At 41.3% G+C, this 7144-nt stretch overlaps 1 protein-coding gene across 1 annotated transcript in view; it reads left to right on the top strand.

Annotated features, from left to right (window-relative positions):
- Positions 1–1931: 1931 nt before the first annotated feature.
- Positions 1932–7144, top strand: part of sptbn5 (spectrin, beta, non-erythrocytic 5) — a 282529-nt gene continuing 277316 nt past the window's right edge. Inside the window, exon 1 of the mRNA XM_073040383.1 lies at positions 1932–2034. The gene's annotated coding sequence lies outside the window, so the exon portion shown is untranslated. The remainder of the gene's footprint in view (positions 2035–7144) is intronic.

Raw genomic sequence — 7144 nt, 5'->3', positions numbered from 1 at the left:
ATTAGGAAGGGTAATAGGACGTTGGGCTGTATAATGCACTCAGTGGAGTTCAAGTCCAGAGACGTTCTCCTTTAGCTGTATATTGTGTTTGTGAGGCCACACCTTGCGTACTGTGTACAATTTCGATCTCCATATTGTGTGAGGGGTGTGAAGGCACTGGAGAGAGTCCAGGGAAGGGCAACGAGACTCATTCCAGGTCTGCAGGGTATGAGCTATGAAGAAAGATTGGAAGAGTTAAATCTTCTTAGTCTGAGTAGGCAGAGAATGAGAGGAGATATGATTCTAAATCATTAAGGGTAGAAGTAAGGAGGATGCCAGCTGATACTCCAAAATTAATCCATCAACGAGGACATAGGGCCATAGGTGGAGACAGGTTAAAGGGAGATTTCAGACTAACATCAGGAAGCATTTCTTTACACAGTGAGCTGTGGACACATGGAACAAACTACCTAGTTGTGTAGTTGAGAGACTTGCAAATCTAAAGTTTAAATAATTTGGTGTTAACATATAGGATGACCTGTCCTGGGCCAAACACAGAGATGCAACCAGAAGGAAAACGTACTGGATGCTTTACATTCTTCGGAGGGCAAGGAGGTTAGGCTTATCATTTAACACTTATTATTTAATGCAACAGCATTAAGCAAGGGGTCGGTGGACCCCAGCAAGAAGGTAGTTACTGCTGAAAGTATGCTGCATCATGGTCTGCTGTGGCAATTCAAGTGCACAGGAAAGTAAGAGGCTGCAGAGAACAGTAGGCTGCCCAACACATCACTGACCACTGGTTGTATTTATAGACAATGCTATCTCAAGAAGACAACACCTATTATCAAACATCCTCACCATTAGGTCCATGCCAGCTTTGGTAGCTACCATCGGGCAGGAGGTATAGACCCTCAAGCCCTGCACTGCCAGGTTCAAGAACAACTACTTCCCTTCAACCACTTAATCTGCAGAACCCTAATCAGGACACTTTAGCAATAGTATGACCATGTTGTACAAAAATGGACTTAATTTGTTCTTATTTACATTGTAAATAATTTAATATAATTCATGTTTAGTTTATGCGTTTTCTGATAAATACTGCTTATATGGTGCATTGTTCCTGTAATGCTGCTACAGGTGAATTTTTCATGACATCTGTGCACACATGGACTTGTTCAGATGACAATAAACTGGCTGGCTGTCCCATCCACTGTACACCTCTCGAGGGGTGACGCAGTAGTGTAGTGGTTAGTGCAATGCGTTACAGCATCGACTGGAATTCGATTCCTGCCGTAGTTTGTAAGGAGTTTGTGTGTTCTCACTGTGACCACTGGAGTTTCTGGTGCCTACCCCATCGCAAGTAAGATGTACGGGTTAAGGTTATTAAGTTGTGGGCACGCTACGATGGCGCCAGAAGCATGTGACACTTGCGGGCTGCCCCCGCACCTCCTTGGACCGTGTTGATGGTTGATGGATTTCACTGTATGTTTTGATGTACATGTGACAAATAAAGCTAATCTTTAAAATGGACTTGGACTTTTGACTTTGAATGTTCCTTTGAAGTATATTAAAAGTGCCTGTATTATCCTGTCTTTCTCATTCATGATTTGGGCCCAAATCTCTAGTGGTCCCTTGGTAACTAAGATTTAAGTGCATGAAACTGTATACAGCTGTGATTTCATCCAATGGGGAGATAACATGGATGTTAATAATTTGACATAGTTGCAGACTTAATCATTGCCCTCTTGTGTAGGAAGTGCTGCTTTCTCCCACCCCTGCCAATTACATTCATTTTCTGTTTTGAATGGCCTTTAACCATGCAGTGGGTCAGGTGGTTGGCTGGCCGATGAGGAGGAGGATGACTGTAAATGCCTTTCAGTCATTATCAAAGGTCACATGCAGAAATAAAAAGTTATATCAGAGTTAAAGTAGACTTATAAAGGAATAAATCCTGACTCACTGCAGGTGGAGTGGTGTTGAGCGCACATTGCTCCTTAACACTCTGAGGCTGGTACTGTCGATGAAAATCACAAGAGGCGTCCTGGAGAACCGGTAGGCGATCTCAGTTTATATTCCTGAGATTTTTGCTTGCTTTCTTCTGATGTTTGGTAACTGTTCATATTTCTCTTAAGTTTTTAATTAAATGGAATATTTGTAGAAATAAATTTGAAATTAAATCACATCAGTCCACTGTACACTTGCTGCTGAGTAAATGTTCAATCCAGTGACAGCCAAAAGCCTGACTATGAGGAACGCTGATCTGCAAACCTTTCCGAGGAACCTTCTTAAGATGCAGACGTGTATCTGTTTCTCCATGTTGCAAACAGTTGTGCTCTCGACAGTACCAGAAGCTTAAAAGCTGGCCTGGCAAAATTAAGTACATCAATCCAGTGCTTCAGAGTGGAGGTGCTGTCCTTTCAGTAGAGGCCCCACTTTTGTTCTATTAATTGGACAAACAGTAGTTCAAAGAAGCATTTGCGTTTCTATTTCTTAGAAAGCTAATGGCATGCTGGCTTTTATAACAAGAGGAATTGAGTATAGGAGTAAAGAGGTCCTTCTGCAGCTGTACAGGGCCCTGGTGAGACCCCACCTGGAGTATTGTGTGCAGTTTTGGTCTCCAAATTTGAGGAAGGACATTCTTGCTGTTGAGGGAGTGCAGTGTAGGTTCACAAGGTTAATTCCCGGAATGGCGGGACTGTCATATGTTGAAAGATTGGAGCGACTGGGCTTGTATACACTGGAATTTAGAAGAATGAGAGGGGATCTGATTGAAACATGTAAGATTATTAAGGGATTGGACACACTGGAGGCAGGAAGCATGTTCCCGCTGATGGGTGAGTCCAGAACTAGAGGCCACAGTTTAAGAATAAGGGGTAGGCCATTTAGAACAGAGATGGGGAAAAACTTTTTCACCCAGAGAGTGGTGGATATGTGGAATGCTCTGCCCCAGGAGGCAGTGGAGGCCAAGTCTCTGGATGCTTTCAAGAGAGAGTTAGATAGAGCTCTTATAGATAGCGTGGTCAAGGGATGTGGGGAGAGGGCAGGAACGGGGTACTGATTGTGTATGATCAGCCATGATCTCAGTGAATGGCGGTGCTGGCTAGAAGGGCCAAATGGCCTACTCCTGCACCTACTGTCTATTGTCTATTGTCTATTAGTTTCGGGTCTAGAATCATATGGCAGCTAATTAAGTATCATTGAAGTATTACCACTATAACAATTGAAATTTGACAGGTAGCTTGTTCACAGAACCAGTCTACAGCATGTTCTAGTTGATGGATAAATATTAGTAAGGAGATCAAGATTAGCTCCTCACCTCTTGTCCTAAATAGTGCAATGATATTCTTTATTACTATGCCATCCTGAGGGAGCATACAAGGTCTCTAACAATGTAGCACTCCCTCAGTACTGCACATAGTACTGGGCTATCAGTCAAGATTTTCAAGTTGGGGTGAGACTTGAATTCAACCTTCTCATTCAGGTGAGTGTGCAACCCTCCATATCTCTGGTGCCTATTTTATTAGCTTTATTATCACTGACATACGTCACGGAATTTGTTGTTAGGCAGCAATACATATGAAGTTACTATAAGTTACAGGGAGAGGAACAAGCTGCTCCTAAAATGCCAAGTGTGTATCTTCAGGTTCCTGAACCTCCTCCTTGATGGAAAGAAGGCATGTTCTGTATGGTGAGCCGTTAATGAAAGACAGCGGCTTCCTGAGGGACGGAAGACTTGCACCAATATTTGTCCAAGGCTCAGAGTAGCAAAATTACCCTGCTGGCTCTTGCTGACTAGAAACCAGTTGTGGTTTATACATTACAACAGTGAATGTGCTTTGAAAATCTCTGCTTAGGCTGTGATAGAGTCTACAGAAATGCAATTTCTTGGTAACTTCTCTGAATATGAAAACCTTCATGCTGTCAATCAGCAAAAAAGGAATGCTTGAAAATAAGTAATCCGTGTGCCATTTAGCAAATCAGATAATTGACATGATGCTGAAGCACTGTAAGTTAATAATTATTTTGACTGACTTTATACTGGAAATCAATAAATTGTCCAAAGCAGAAATTAATCTTACTATTGAGCATTAACTATATATATACGGCTCTAATGTACAATATTTATTCTTTGATAATGAGAACCCATTCGTATAATCAAGATTCAAAATTCTGATGAATTGTGTAAAATGGTAATTTTCCCACTCATTGCCCAATTATTTTCTTATCACCTGTACTGGAGTGAATTTTGAAATGTATTTACTCATATTCTTCGGGATACTCTGCTCCAGAAGGCTATGAAGATAAGTGGCTGAGCGTATTCAAGGCTGAAATCTGCAGAGTTCAAGAAAATGCTCAAATTACAGAATAAGTGTGATTAGCACAGACTAGATGGGCTGAAAGGCCTGTTTCTGCATTGTACTCTTCAATTCTATGACTCTAAGTGATGATCTTAAAGACAGAGTGGGATTGAGAGGCAATAAAGCTACGACATATCAATGCTCATAATTTTATGCATGTGATGGTGATGTATAGCCCAGATGACATCGTTCTTCTCTCTGTTGGAAATTTATGGTTTACTTTTCTGAGAGATCAGACCTCAGACCTGACACAAAATTCATAGTCTATGTGGCAAAAATGATCCTTGTGATCTAAGGGAATGAAGGGGGGGTGCAAATCATTTTTATAGGAGGGAGATTGAAAATCTGGCCGAGTGGTGCCACAACAACCTCTCACTCGACGTCAGCAAGACCAAAGAGCTGGCTATAGTCTACAGGAGGAGGAGACCAGAGGCTCAGGAGCCAGTCCGCAGTGGGGTCACTAAGTTTAAATTGCTCAGGGTTTGTCCTGGGTCCAGTGCGTAAGTGGCATTGCAAAGAAGGCAAGGCAGCACCTCTACTTTCTTAGAAGTTTGTAAAGGTTCAGCATGTTATCTAAAACTTTGACACACTTCTATAGATACACTGTGGAGGTTACACTGACTGGCTGCATCATGGCCTGGGATGGAAACATCAATGCCCTTGAACAGAATATTCTATAAAAGGTAGTGGATATGGCCCAGACAATCACGGGTAAAGCCCTTCCCACCACTGAGTGCTGTCACAGGAAAGCAGCATCCAATATCAAGGACCCCCATCATCCAGACCACGCTCTCTTCCTGTGGCTGCCATCAGGAAGGAGGTACAGAGCCTAGGTTCCCTGAACAGTCAGTACCCCTCAACCATCAGGCTCCTGAACCAGAGTGAACCTCAACACTCAGGTTCCAACTGATTCCGCAATCTATGAACTCAGTTGCAAGGACTCTACAGCTCTTGTTCTCAATATTATTCATATATTATTATTATTTTGTTTACCTTTTGTATTTGCACAACATTGTCTTTGGCACATTGATTGTTTCTCTTTGTGTGTAGTTTTTCCATTGTTTCTGTTGTGTTTCTTTGCATTTATTGTGAAGGCCCCCAAAAAATGAATCTCAGGCTTATATGTGGTTACATATACAGGTGCCCCCCCACCCTTTACAAAGGTAGAGCGTTCCTATGAAACCTTTCTTAAGCCGAAATTGTGTAAAGTGAAGAACCATTAATTTATATGGGAAAAATTTTCGTAAAAACGAAAATCCTCTTTGTAATGCGAAAACAGGTTACTAATGAAGGCCTTTTGTAAAAGGGAAGTGGCATAAAGCAAACATTTGTAAAGCAGGGGACACCTGCATGTACTTTGATAATAAATCTATTTTGAATTTGGAAATTTACTTTGGAGACAGCTTATGAAGAGCCAGCCCTCAAGGATAGAAAGAAAATCATCAATGAAATTTCTGTAAAATTCCACCCACCCCCCCGATCCACCAGAAGGACAAGTAAACAGACATCAGTGCCCTCTCTCAGGCCAATATTCTCAGCACTGAGTTGGACAAACTACATCCTTCTGAACATGCAAGACTGTAGATTTTGGAATCTGGAGCAAAAAGCAAGATGCTGGAGAAATTTGGCAGGTTACGCAGTATTTATGAAGGGACATGGACAGCTGATGTTTTGGGTTGGGATCTTTCATTTGGACTGAAATATAGGAGGGCAGGTGGAGGAAGGAAAAATGGGAATACTCAGAGGCTGAAAGCACCAAGGGGCTGGAATCCAATATGGGAGGAAGGTGGTTCGTGGAATCAAATGGCCAGGTGAGCTGGGCAGTGGAAAGAGAGAGTGTGTGATGGGCAGGTGGAGATAGAAACTGGGTGATGGGAGCTGGGGTGGGTGTGGGAAGAACTGGGTATATCAGGAAGAGAGTAAAAAGGGACAAAGGGGGAAGCAGCTTAGCTGAAATTGGAAAATTCAATGTTCATGCCATCAGGTACTAGACTAGTTTGAGTGGATTTGGAGAGAATGGTTCCTTTGGTGGGGGAGTCTTGGACCAGTTTCTGACTAAGACCACCATCTTTGATATTTACAAAAACATCATTGGATACAAGACCAGGAAAAACAAAGATTGGTTTGATAAAATGACAATGAATAGAAGAGCTAATCAACAACAAAGGTATTATCACACGTGCACACATGCAGGCATATACCTTAAAGCTATCAAAGGAGCAATTACTAACTGTTGTGTACAGACACTAATTTCATTTATTCTTTAATCATCGGTTTTAAGATAAATGATCAATAAATATATTTTTAAAATAATTGTCACAATTAAGAAAAGCAGAATTTGTGCTTGAATATTGTTTTGTTTCTGTTTCTGTTTTTGAAATTGGCACAGCTTTATCTGTAAAAACAGAATCCCAAGCTATCACACCCTTTTATAAGCTGCAATAAAACAGAACTTTATACTCGTGTTATCTATACTATAGTAGGGCACAGCCCAATTCAAAAACGAGGTCATTCAATATTCTAGAGAAGAAAGTGACCAGGTTAAAGACTTAATATTAGTGATGCTGATCTTTTCTGTTAATATGCAAATTCCACTTATCTTTAAAAAGACAAAAGAGCATTCTTACTCACAACCTTCAGCCTCACTGACTCTCCCTCATATTTATATACACCTCCTTGAACTTTGATTTTCCAAAGTCTAGCTCTTCAGTAGGACAAGATTACCATGTGGAGATTCTGTTAAAACCAGAGAAATTGTGTATATGTGGAACATTGAAGTTGCATTGAATCAACAATTCTGCATA

This window comes from Hemitrygon akajei, chromosome 3, assembly GCF_048418815.1.
Source record: "Hemitrygon akajei chromosome 3, sHemAka1.3, whole genome shotgun sequence".
NCBI lineage: Eukaryota > Metazoa > Chordata > Chondrichthyes > Myliobatiformes > Dasyatidae > Hemitrygon > Hemitrygon akajei.
The sequence above is the reverse complement of the archived record's forward strand: the minus strand, read 5'-3'. Positions and strand labels throughout refer to the sequence as shown.